General features: G+C 37.2%; 1 long non-coding RNA gene across 5 annotated transcripts in view; it reads left to right on the forward strand.

Moving 5' to 3' along the window:
* Positions 1-13966, forward strand: part of LOC107207985 — a 473398-nt gene that overhangs the window by 20331 nt on the left and 439101 nt on the right. For 3 of the 5 annotated variants that reach the window (XR_004498444.1, XR_004498443.1, XR_004498450.1), the window contains exon 2: positions 11223-11299. This is a non-coding gene — a long non-coding RNA (uncharacterized LOC107207985). Of the gene's footprint in view, positions 1-6669; positions 6873-11222; positions 11300-13966 lie in introns of all 5 variants that reach the window. The other 2 variants (XR_004498446.1, XR_004498445.1) reach the window with 2 other exon arrangements.

Raw genomic sequence — 13966 nt, forward strand, 5'->3', positions numbered from 1 at the left:
GAAAAGGTGCTGATGCTCATGTCTTGCCTACATTGAAGAGGCAGGAATAAATGTTCTCTTGCAGACCCTGGTGGGTGGACATGTATGAAACTTCCTCTGACTTCTGTCCACCAAGGAAACTTATGCAGCAACGTGGAGATGCTGGTGTCCTGGAACCAGGACATGTGACCAGGGAAGCTAAGTTTAATTGATGCAAAGCTTTTGTCCCCATAATACAGTATTTCAAAATAGTTGCATTGGTAAGTATTTAAGGTTGTAGTTATGCTGCTGCTGTCACTTGCAGGAAATAGGAAAGCTGGGGTGACATGAAGTAAGATCTCTGCTTTTTGCCAGTAGGAGTTTTGTACATAAACTTAACACTGGCAAAATTGTTGCTGCTGTAATATCTTCTGTGCATTATGGCTTACCTGTGTTGGTATAATGCACATCCCTGTTACATTCACAGTAGGAGAGCTTTGCTCTTGCAATCCCTGCATTAGAGTGCCTATAGTAGAGCTATAGAACGAGCAAATGGCAGGCACGTTTCTGTGTGAGACACTTAACTCTTATTTACTTGTGTTGCTACAGCTTCACTGTGGAGTCTGGGGCCCTTGCATACAGAGTAAGGGAGAAATTTAAAATCCTGGAATATCTCGGTTTTGCACTTACATCTCTCACCAGGAGGCTGCTGCTGTCACGGCTGCTGGAAACAGGTTGATGTCTGAAGTGCAGCCATGGAAAATGTTAGTTGAACGCCCCCTAGCTGAAATGGTTTTCAGAACATGGCTACGACGAATGTCCCCAGGAATGGGGATTTCAATATACAGCTGGGGGGAATTCCACGTTCAAGCTTCCTTGTTTGCTGGTTTCAGCTCAGCCAAGCAGTTGCTCTAAGGATGGATACATTTCAGTTCACTGGTCATTTTATTGAAGTATCTTGCATTAAAAAAGAAATCTTCATTTTTTGTTCCTGTTAATCAAGTTGGTACAAATATGGACATACGAGGCTATGCTTGCAAAACTCATCTGTAAACATGATTGGCATAGATGCATTCCTACTTTAGAGGCAAGTTGAGCAATTCTAGAAATACAAGTGTCATAGAGCTCTGTGCTTTCTCTGGTGTCAGATTGCACAGATAATAATCAAAGCAAGAGAACTCTGCCTTTCTGTTAGTAAATTGACTGAACTTTGTATAAGCCAATAGCTTTAGTTTTATTTTCATTGAAATGGACATTTTAATATAAGGAAAGAAAAGAAGGAAGACGTCTTTCTGTATAGTTATGACTTTGACTTTATTCTGTTATATACACAGGATGGCATTGATTCTACCTCTTCCTTGGTCAGACTGATCAGCATAGATCAGTCCTCAGGAATTTCTCAGAGTCAACCAACACTATACATTCAGAAGAAGTTTTGATGTATCCACTTAGTGAATGATTTCTATTGCCCATATTCTGTCTCTCTTTCTCTTGTGCTCTCTCTCTCTCCATAAGTCTCATTTTTAATGTCATGTTAGAGGGAAATACATGGCCAGTTTAAAAACCCCAAAGCTACACAAAGTTAAATATCTCAGATTATATGCTTAACTGCTACTTGATTTTGGACATGCTCTGCTGTGGGAGTTTCTTCAACCATTAAAAAAGTGTCACTTAGCTAGAAAGTGGGTGATAGGCTTGTTAAAATGGTCATACAGCTCTTCCTTTGCAATGCTGACATCACTGCTTACACACAGAAGAGGGATTTTGAGGATGAAGTAGTATTGTAATAGCAGATTAGCCTGGTAGTTGCAAAAATCAAGTTATTGAAGATTAGAGACGTCCTTTCCTGACATTATCAAATGAGGTTTTGTTGTCTTACTGTTTTCTGTGCATGTAAGAGTTCATGAGGAGGACTGTCACCACAAGCTGTCTGTATATTTTTTTTTGTCAAACAGAGTATACAGAACTGAGCAGGAATAATTGATAATACACTACAGCAAATGCTGTGTTCAAGTTTACAACAAGCATGACAAAAGTATATTCAGTATGTCTCAACTGCTAAGTAACAGCAGTTGTGAGAAAAAAAAAACCGACCTGACAAAGGTTCAGTACTTCCATCCCCTTCAACTAGTGCTGAGCAAAGCCTGGTCTCCCTTGTATTTCAAAAAGCAAGAAGTAAGCTTTTAAGCAGCTTGTAATACAATATCATCTTGGCATTCTGCAGAATGTATAAAAGCAGCAAAAAGACATGACCCCTGTTTTTCCTTTGGAGATCACTGTTATGTTCAGACATCTCTTTTCTCATGGCTGCAACTGCAATAGACAAGTCCAAAAGTTGATGTGCTGTCTTTCAAGGCCCATGGCCTTTTTTGCATCTTTGGGGAAACCAAAACTGGGAGACACGTGATAGAGTACCTGAAAGCATGAGATAGTAGATCCTTCCAGCTGCAGGTACCTAACATTTTAATGGTTTCAGGTGTATTGCAAATAAGTACAGTTTTTTTTTTAAATGAAAATTGACGAGATCAAAAAGTGAAAGTTGAGACTTATTTTTGCACAGATCTTTATGAAGTGTGATCAGAATATGGTCTATTGGTAAGATTACAATGACAAGGCATGGCAATTGTGTGAAAAAAATCCCTTTACTTTCTCAGTTGGTTTTTTTTTCTGTATTAATTATTCTTTATTATAATTTGAAAAAGGACAAAATTGCATTTCCTTCTGCCTGCCTGCCTGCCTCACTTTGAGAATCACACTGATAATGGGCTGCTAAGTAGTAAGGAATTAGGAGCATTTTAAAACAGTTATCTAACAGTTATCTAAAGCATGCTGCATATGGAAATCTCCAACAACTACACTGGTATTTGTAGTTTTAGCATCAATAAAGAATTGATGGATGCATGTTTATATATATATGTTATATATATATATATATATTGTGTGTACTACTTTCAGTTAAGAAATAAATCTGCTGATAAAACACTTGAGAAGATTCCTAGACTTGAAAAATCAAGAAAAATATGTAAGTTAGACAATAGCTTACATGTATTAGTCTTGCAAGTCTTGAATATGCTGAACTACAATGATTATTGTCAAACATTACTGAACTGCCTACCTGCACTAAAATGAAACAAAGATGACACAAACTATGAATTGCTATATTAACATTCTGCACTGTTATTAACTAATTCCATTACCACCTATTAATTAGTTACTGAGGCCTAAATCTAATACAATTGCTGTTTTGTATCAAAGTAGCAAACCACTATAAAGGAACAGAGGAAATTAAAGTTTAGGCTGTGTTAGTTTAGCATGTGTTTAAATCGTGCTGCCAAATTACTTCCACATTTAGCTAAATAGATAACTGTAGTCATGAAAGCTCAGCAAAAGAAATTTACTCAATACTTAAATACTTATAGTCATACAAGTTTGAGTACATACACTGATTCAGGATTTTGGCTTATCACTGCAAGTGACATTTTTACTACAAAGATCTTTGTTTGGATCCCAGTTCTTAAAAAAATCTAGTTCTAGACCCTTCTGTAAAAAAATATCAATACGATGTCCTTCTGTTACAGGCATAACAGCATGCTCCTATTACAAACAGATGGGTTATCTAATACTCATTAGTGCCTCAGCCATGAGGTTTTGTTGCCGCTAGAGTGTAATCAATCAGGAGGGAGAACTATTTGGTGCTTGTCTAGTGCTTTAGTAATTCATTCACTATAGATCCTCATTAGAATGGAAAATTATAGCTGTAGAAATGTCTTAGTTTAAAGAAACAGAAGCACCTTTTTTCTTTCCCCTCTTTTCAAAGTACATGTTCCATGGTTATAAATGAAGGGCTTGGGCACTGGAAGAAAAGCATCAAATGCATGCTGGTAATTTATTCATTGCAATTTTAGCCATCAGGGAAGTTCTCTGCTCTCTACAGCTGTACTGGTTGCTACTTTAAGTTCTCTAAGTTCTACTCTGAAGAAAGTGAAAGTGGAACTTTTCTCTACAGGAAAAAGAACCAAGGCTGAGAGTCATTTACTGTTGGAAGTAATGACATGTGATTTTATGAATGGTCACAGGAATTGAAGTATTTATTTCCTTTGCAGACTGTTTTGTGAAAAGGGAAAGAAAAATTAAAAAACAATTAGGAAATCCTGAAAATTCAAAAGTCGTAACTCATGGGTTTCACATTATTTTCCTGCAGAGAGCAAGAAAATTTGCCATGATTTTTTTACATGATGTTCTATGAATCCACAGCTATTAAATTTTAGTGCAAATCTAACTCAGCTCTGTGAGTGTGAATAGTGTTTTCATGGTGGAAGAAATATTAGCAGTAGGCCTCTGTGCTAGAGTGTGCACATTCTCTAATGGAACCACTTGCTTAGTCTCAAGTGCTGGCTGAAGAAGAAAGAACATGCAGGCAGAATAGGTATCTCTCAGAAGACAGGATTAAATGAGAGATTTATGTCTCTGAGGTGGCTGCTCTTTGGATATTTTTCTGTAGTCACACCTTTAACAGTGAGATTACCACAGAACTGTATTTCCATAGTGCATCTCTTGGCTTTCCCTCTCGCTGTAGTCTATATTTCTAGTGGGAAATACAGATCAGGCAAAGAGGCTTCCATACATTTGAAGAATCCTTGCTTGACCAAGGAGTGTGAATGGCTGATAACATGCCAGTGTTAGGCCAGACCTATGCAGGCCAAATCCAACCTGTAGTGCATCATCACTAAAGCTGATCAATGTGGTCCCATTTGTATAACACATGCTGAAGTTAGAGATTTCTCTGCTCCTGGCTGTCAGTCTGCTCCTTGCACTGATGTTACCACCCCTGAGGTAAAGCTAGCACAGAAATAGGTGACTCTGCACCTGTGCTTATATACTTTTCAGCCTGATGGAGTAATGCATTGTTCATGTAATTGAAGATATCAGGTTTCAAGTGATTAGAGAGAGGAGTGGACTTGTACCTTTCTGCTGTCCTTGCTTAAGGGAACAGCCTGTTGCAGAGATAGGTAACTTTTAAGGGCAGCAATACTGATTTGCACTAATAAACTTGTGGAGCCTTCTCTATGCAAACTGTACATTTGAATTATTTTCTTTAACTATTAATGGATCTTCTACACATCTTCTCAAAATTAACAAGAGCAAATAATACTTTTGCAGTATTCTTAAGGAACTGTTTTTTTGGAAACTCCTGCCTCTTAATGATTACTGGGATAGCTGACCTTGGATTTATATCTAAAGCTATTAGAGATTTGACTGTCTCCAACTGCCACTTCAAGTGATAGTCAGATCATCATGTCTTGTATATTTAACAAAGCCTAGGTTTTTGGAAGCTGCTTGAGATTTGACCTTGCTTTTTACATTACTCAGAATCATTTCACATATCTAAGTAGCGTGTGAGAAAATCACTTAAACTCACCTCATTTGACATCAGTCCATTAAAGTAACCCATGAAGTTTTGTCTATTTTTATATATTACTGTCACTTCTACATGAATAAAAATTCAAAAAGAGAATTGGCCTAAACAGAAACTATAAACCAGTGAATCATGCAGTCTTTATAGCAGTTTTACCTTGGCCGCCAAATTGTCATGTGTCACTTCTAAGTAAATGTAACCCAGGAGGGAGAAAGGTCTGGAGGGAGAAAAAGGGGGGAAAAAAATCTATGCTATGCTTGTAGGAGACACCATTTAATCAGCTAGACCAGTTAATAACTCTTGCTGCCTTTTTTATTTGTCAAGGGTTCAATATTTTTTCAATATGAGGTCTGCTTCAGTATGCTTTAAATGGCAGTTTATAATTAATGGTACTTGAGTGTATCTCTTATTTCAAAAATTCATACAACATTCTTGGTTACAATTTATACATGATTTTAAATTATAATTAACATTCAGCTTTACAAGATATATGCAAACAGATATGCAAATTTGGAAATAAATATGCAAACATATAAAATGTTTTTGAATTAAGTAGTCCTTAACATTTTTAATGAAATCAATATTTTATTCATATTTTGCACACAATTTTGAGTACTTAGTGATTTGGTAGTTCTCAGACTTTTGTGGACCATGGATGCAGATTGATTCTCTTATGGCTCATCTTGTCTTCCACTCTGCTGAACCTCATACTTCCTTTATGGAAAACAGGAGCTAATCCAAACTCCTCTAAATTATTTGGATTCTTTTCAATTATGCTTTGTGGATATTTGGGATAGTTAACTTAACATGTTACTGAAACAGTTGAAAACAATATTTATAAAAACTTTCATATTGAATCACATTAAAGGTTTGTCTAGCCCAATATCCTGTTCCTAAAAGTAGCTAAATAAAAGGGGAAAGCTATGAAAATATATATCGAGTATATCATCTAGATGTTTTTCTAGCACACAGCCAACTGTGAGTCAAAATGCTTATGTTTTTATATATATGTGTGTGCATTCTGTCTTTATGTATGTATATATAAAAATGAGGAAACACACACACACACACACACACGTGTGTGTGTATATATATATGTATATTCTGGATGTTTACATATATTCTGGAGATACGTATGTATATTCTGTCCCTGACAGTGTTGGTGACTCACCAGGTTACCTGTGTCTTTTGAGAAGTAGAGATCCCAACCCCAAATACAGTATTACAGACGTGATCTAACGAATGATGAGTTTCTCCTCCCTCAATCTACTGATTATGGTGTTACTTTGGTCCAGGGTGATGAATCCTGTCTTCACCAGATATAATGTGAAATCACTGCTGCAAGCAAGGACATTGCCTTACCTGCCCCAGCCCCAAGAAATGGATCCTGGCAATTCCTGTAGCCCCAGACCTGAAGACTGACATCCTCTCCTCAGGAGCTCATACAACCAAATGTTACCTCTGAAAGGTATATAGTTAAGGAACCCAGATGGACAAGGTATAAAAATGTGTGGAATTTTGTATGTAACTGATAAGACAGGAAAATCTTCAGGGGTCCTGAGAGAAAATCAGGGTTCTGGATATAGTTGCTAGTAAATAACTAGCTATTAGTACTGGGAGACTGATGGGTGCTGGACAATTGTCACAGACTGAACTAGGAAGTCATAAAATATTGGTACTTCAAACTATATTCTTTATAGTGTAATAAGATAATGCATGCCGAGGAGAGGCACCAGGAGCAGTTGAAGGGTTTGGTGTTACAAAGGCTAAAGGCTGAAGTAGCAGGCAAGGTGTGGAGGCAAGTTTCCATTCTGCCTTCTTTTCCTTCCAAAGCATGCTTTGCACATTGTTTACTACTGAAAGAATTTCTGCAACTGGAGAAAATTGCTGAAATTGTGTGTTTCTTCAGACACCTAAGGTTTCCATCTAGATTCTGCTGTTAGACAGGATGGCTTGGACAAGCATTGACTTAGACTGAAGGAATTTGAATACCTGAGCATACAAATGTAGAGTAGATGAATATGGCATAGAAAATTGCATTCAAGTCATGATGCACCTTAGAATGCAGGAGGTGTACCCTATTCAACTTCCAGTCTCAGAAACTGAGTAAATGTTACATTTTAAACTTTGTGTGCTACAGGTCCTCACAAGGTGAATATCAGTTGAAGAGTAAGTTTGGTTCCGTATCCTTGGTTTGCAAGATTACTAATCAAGACCACATTCCTGGGCTTTAATTCATTTAGGGTTGCTACACAAACTTGTTACATCCAAAAAGAGTCATGCTGAAATCTATGTTGTTGATCATGTAAGAGTTGTGCATTTTAATAAAGTTTGTAGATTTGGTCACTTACATTTTTTTCAATACAACCCAGAATATGTTTAATTTAGTTTACATTGATGTATAAGTAATCAAAATCATAATTATATTGCTAAATAAACATCACTTAAAAATAGACATATAAATGCTGTTTTGATCACTGCAAACTGCTATTTGTGGTGCAGTGTTCTAGTTACTAGATGTAGAAAAATTTATCTGCCTTTGCAGGTGCGTACTCAAAATGCTGTTTCAGGGCATGTATTAGTATTTTTCGGAGATATATTGATTGATTTATTACTATAGTTATAGTGAGTGAAAATCAATACAGTTGCTTCCCTGTACATCTGTGGTAGTTTCAAAGTTTTCGGAGTATAATTGACAGAAAGAAGTAAGATCCTGATATACTTAGCAAACCTTTATTCAGAGCTGTGCAACACCCTCTGCCTTCATAGCAAATAACATTGGTCTTTAAAAGACCATACTGATGTACTTGCTTATAGATTTTTTATTCTCACAGCATACTTCAATGCTGGGTTCTTGCAAGATTTTGTTTCTGTGGGCTGGATTTCATTTCAGCAGATAGCCCAATCCTCTCATCCTTCTATTGTAACTGGTTTTTGAACTGTGTCAAATTCACCAATGGCTTTACGATAGTCTGAAAATTAATAATGGCTCTTACTTGCACTGGGTTATGTGATTCACAAATTCCTTATTTAACTGATACTTCTTTTCCCCTTTTCCCAAGGCAATCTTGTGTGCTTTTTAAACCAGTGTAGAGGCAGTAAAATGTGTATACATTGCAACTTTTTCTTCCTGGCACTCTATCACTTGGAAAGCAATCTGAGGCTTTTCCATAGGCTGATGTATTGGCAGTAACTTAAAAACAACCCAAAAATATAGAAACATGATTTTTGATTATGCTATAAATTGGGACTATTTCCTTCAGGCACGCGGAAGGACATGCCAGCTGGACTTTATATGTTGGCTGTTAAAAAGCTTTAGGAGCCAAAATGATAATTAGCTCACTCATATTGAAATATGTTCTCCCTAGCTGTTTTATTTTTTTTCCACAGCCTGATGCAATTCCTGAAAGATGCAATTTCCTTCAGCACAGGAAATATGCATCACACCGTTGGCATTAAGCAACCACCCGTGCAGTGGCTGTTGCAATGCGTGCAAGGGGGGGCCGATGCATTTTCTGACTGGTGCATGTCAGGGGTGTCTGTCTGCAGGGCCTGGTGCAGAGGGCTCGCACTGGCTGGGACTGAGCAATGCACCGACTGCAGGGATCTATGCTCCAGGCAGAGTGGGCATGAATCGCCCAGGCTCACGGGAAATGCTTTGTAGAAGCAAACTGGATGAAAAGCAGGGCTAGTCCAACAACAAATCATCAGTGCAAGAAAGTTGCTTGTATTTCAGCAGCACCTAGTTTTATGTATTATGAAGTAGTGCTTAAGAGGGCCCATTGAGATCCAGGTGTCACTTAATCAAAATTACTGTTGCACACTGTATGTAAGTGGTGGGAGTGAAGGACTGGTAGGCATAGCTGAAAGAAACTTTTATGAAGGAACTTTGACAGGAAACATGCACTATAGCACAGGATGCACATCTGACAGACATCATGGATACTTATTGGGACAACTAAAGTCTGTTAAGCAGGCCAGTGAGAGTACAGCTAGTCTGAGAATGTTTTCATTCACCCCCCTCTGTCACTCTTCTGATGTTAGCATAGATGTGTACACTGTGAGAACTGGTCCATAACTTCTGTAGCTCACCAAAGTTGAGAAAGGGAATGGAGGATACTGAGGCAGACAGGATAGCAAATGAGATTTCATAACGAATCAGACACTGCAAGAAGGATCCAAATTCTCCTGTTTCACATTTCAGTACCATCCAATGGTTCATTTTAATTCAATCTGAAATTGTTACTTATGTTTTCCGCCACTGTTTGGACTGTTTATCTGCAAGACAGATATTCAGTCATATTAGGGGTGGTAAAATGCTTTTCCCTGAAAGTTTTCTCAGATTCTGTGTTTGGTTGATTCCTTTTACTTGCACTTGTTCTTTCTCTGTTGTGGGTGCTTTCCCATGAATGGGGAAGTTTCTCAAAATGAACTGATTTTTTACTTCCATGTTAGATATCTATGATGGTTACACGGTTGCATATTTTGAATATTTAGTTTTGTTTTGCATAAAAGACTCCTATCCAACTCTCTATTTTACTACTTTTTTTCCCAAAGGAATAGAAAACTTTCTTTAGGTACAACATTTAGTTTGGATAAGAGACTCATAAACTTCTAGCACTGGGGAAAAATGAAGAGGGAGTGTTCCTAGTGGAAGACGTTATGTCCATGAGAGAGCTGCACACCTTCGGTTTGGTTTAGCCGGCCCTTCCCCAGCTGAGGTTTAGCCGGCCCTTCCCCAGCTGAGGTTTAGCCGGCCCTTGCACTGGCGGGGCCAGGCCAGCGGCAGCCGGCCGGCGCTCGCAGGGTGTGCACGCACAGCCCGGCGGAGCTCCAGGGCACAGAGAACCCTCCCTTCACAGCAGCCGGGCACATGAGGGACTCAAGAGCATTTTAAAGAGTTCTAATATAAGTTTCTTGTATTTATTATTTCATCAGAAAACCCAATAGTATGTCCATGAATTGATTAACTGATTTTATGGACAGCCTCCCTTCAGTTTGAATTCTCTGTTTTGAAAACTGATTCTTTGCAGACACAAGACACACATGGAGAATCATAGTCTTGCAACCACAGATCAATTCAGGTATTTCGGCAGGCAAAAAGAAGAAATTCAAAGCTGGAGTAGAAGAAAGAGTTAAAAATTAATGGACCACTTTGAAGTTTGAAAGCAAGCAGTTAATGTTACTCTATGAAGCTGATACTAATCCAGCAATTTTTTTCCCAGATACTGCATTTGATGCATGTGTCTCTTCTTAAAATGCTTTTTTTTTATTTCATTTGTTGAAAGATTAGGGAAAGAAATCATGCTTATAATGTTTGAGCTGAAAATGTTTTTTCTAGTATTTAAGGGGGCAGTTGGATGCTGATTTGATTTCTTAATGAATAGACATCTGGTATCTTAGTTTTGCTTAGACTCCTGAACTCATGCAGATATCTAAATTTTTTTGTCACATAAGAAGAAAGAATGCTGTTGAGTGTGGTACTACCAGATAATATTGAGTCACTGAACAGAATGAAATGTTTAGAATTAGAACTCCAGAAAGTAAGCATGAAGTTTTATTACTTGAAAATTACTGTAGTTTCCATGGTGGAAATGTAGAAGGATTATAATACAATTTGTAACATCTATAAAATGCATTATTTTGATGGACCATTTTTCTATGTTTAGAAATCAATGAAATACAAATGATTGGAATGTGATAACAAATATGAATGGGGTGAAAACTTGAGACCTTTACTGCTTGGAAAAAGGGAGTACTCAGACTTTCATGCTTTATGTTCTGGAAACTAACCTATGTGATACTAATATTATAGAGAGAGTAAATGTACTTCATTCTTTTTATGCAGCTCAAGTGACATTGAGGAGAAACTGTGTGATTATCCAGCTGTACTGACACCATTAGGCAGCTTGTTCTGGATCACAGGTAAGTCAGATAAATATTTTGGCTTTGCGTATTGGGGTACAGAGCCTGTAGTCAGCAGTTGGTATTTGGCATGCAACTGCCTACTTTATCCATTTTTATGCACCAACTAATTTCCTTGATGTAGGGATTTGGGAACAGTGAAATAATTTCATAAATTATAAGCAAAAAAAGTAATCTGTTTCATCTACTTCATTCTGGATAGCCATTGCATAAAACCTGTCAAAAACATATTGCTTTGGGTTCATCCCTGCTGCAGTTCCATTGATTACAGTGGAGTTAAATCAAAGATGAATCTGTCTGTTCAATTTAAATCTAATGATTGGTTAAAAAGTCGGGGGGAGAGCCCTGTCTAAATCCAGGGCTGTTTTATCCTTGTGTCAGCATTTAATTCCATTTGCATATAAGCCTATTTCCCTTCTCTAAATTTAATTTGTTAGAGCTTGGCCCTCAGCAACAACAGCAACAACAAAGTAATTGCATGCACTATTGGGCAATGGTGCCAATACAGCATGTGCTATAAAAATGTCTCATGCAAATTTATAAAATGTAGGTATTAGTGACACTCTGCCTGGTAACAAGTATCTGGATACCTGAAAAAAAACTCCAAGCTTGATGGACATGTGACATCTAGTAATACATATATGAAGAAGCCTTTTTTGAATATCAGCTATTAATTGTGGCTGTTTCACCAAAGGAAATAAGATATCCATGTCTTGTATGACCAATGGGAACATTCTAGAGTTTCACTGTGATGAGATAAAACTGACTGAGGCTTAGTTCTCAGGCTGCACTAGATATCATCTATGACTTTGCATAAGGTACTTTTGCAGTGTATCTGAGCAAGCTTCTTTTAAACTGGGCAGGAGTGGTTGACATTGTCACAATATACCTTGTTTGTTTAGCTGCTACAGTCCACTGCAGTAGTGTGTTCTCATGCCACCTAGCCTCAAAACACACAGCCCAGTCTTCACTGAGACCTTTTACCTGGCCATTTTTTAATAAAAAGACTCTTGCTGAATTTGACCTGATCAGCAGTCATTCCAATTCAGCTGAAATTCCAAAGTTAGTGGTACCTGCCTTAAGTTAATAGAATCCTTTATTCTCCTTTCCCCTATCCTAAATATTTGATTGCACCAAAGGGGAAACCCTTAAATCAAAACATTTTTTAGCATTTGATTAGAGTTTTTCTTTCTGTTTTAAACCCCAGCTTTTTCATCATACATTCTGATGCATTAAAACTAATTGTGGTCATGGATTCTTATGTCTTGTCAATTTTGCACAACTTGATGATCTGTTAAGAACAGATCACTTCAGTTTCACCATTGGTGGAAAGAATACACTGATGCCAAGAAGTAAATATATTGACCTGAGATACTGTGCAATTTTATGCAAATAACAAATCCTGGAAGACAAGCCAGATTTTCGGCATTAGGGCTGCATGATGTGGGACTAACTTACAGAGAGTGGAGCATAAACACACAGCTTCCCACTTTCTGATTTCTGTGTTTAGATAAATTAGGTTATTTCGTAATGTATCAGATCTTTTTAATACAAACTGTTTCTCTTGTGGCCAGGAAAGCCCACTATTACCTCTATTACTTCTATTACTTGTTCCCATTACCTCTTGATGCACTTGCAGCCTATCCTCAGTAGGATTAGAAGGCACTCAGGACCTTTCAGGAGGCACTTACCACTTTACAGGATTAGGATAAGCCTGCCTTTGATGTTTTTGTGATCATACCCATCTGTCGTAACTGAACATGGTGAAGTAGGCTTTATTTTTATTTAATGTTCTAATTATACTTAAAAGGTCAAATATAAAAATATTTTTTCTCAGTTTGCCTGCTTTTCTTTAAAAAAATCTGTGAGGATGTGTTGTTTTTCAATACATATGGTAACGTTTGAAAAGTAAAGAAATCCCATGGTTAGAATCAACAAGATGTGGTTTCACCTGATTTTAAGGTTTACCCATTGTACTCTATGTCACACTGCTTCCTCTTCTTCCATCCATATATTCTTTACAAATGTCAGATAAGGCTAATCCTTCATGTGACATTACTACAGATGGTTACACTGAGGACTTAAACCAGATGCTGATAGTCTGGATAATCTGGATAAAAGCTGGTAACCTAAAACAAATCCATTTTGTGTATTACTCATGCTAACAGTTAAGATATATATAAAATCTTTATTACCCTTTAACACTTTACATAACTCTTTTGCTTTCCTCTTTTTATACTTTCAAAGTTGTTTTTTTAGAGAAGGACAGCAGGATTTAAAAAAAAATCCCCCTCAGCTAAATCATGCATGTATGTATGTAATAAGATTTAGGGAGGGGAAGAGACACTTTCTAGATAAGAAAGAACACTAATACTTTGTTTTAAAATTCAAATATTAGGTTGATAATTGGCACTGGAAAATAACTTTGATTTACTTTCATAAAAAGAGGTTTAATGAAAGCAATAGCAGTAAAAAAGTAACTCTCTTTTGTACTTTTGAAGAGTCTTTGAAATTCAGGATGGGAGCTGATAGGGATGTCTTCTGCTGAGTGGCCCAGACCTCTGATTAGACTTGAGTGTTTGGAACCCATTTTTCTGTCTATTTAAGAATAGTAATATCCTTAGATGAGATTTACTCTGAATATTATGTATATGTTTGTTATTTCAT

This window comes from Parus major, chromosome 8 (genome assembly GCF_001522545.3).
Source record: "Parus major isolate Abel chromosome 8, Parus_major1.1, whole genome shotgun sequence".
Taxonomy (NCBI): Eukaryota; Metazoa; Chordata; class Aves; order Passeriformes; family Paridae; genus Parus; species Parus major.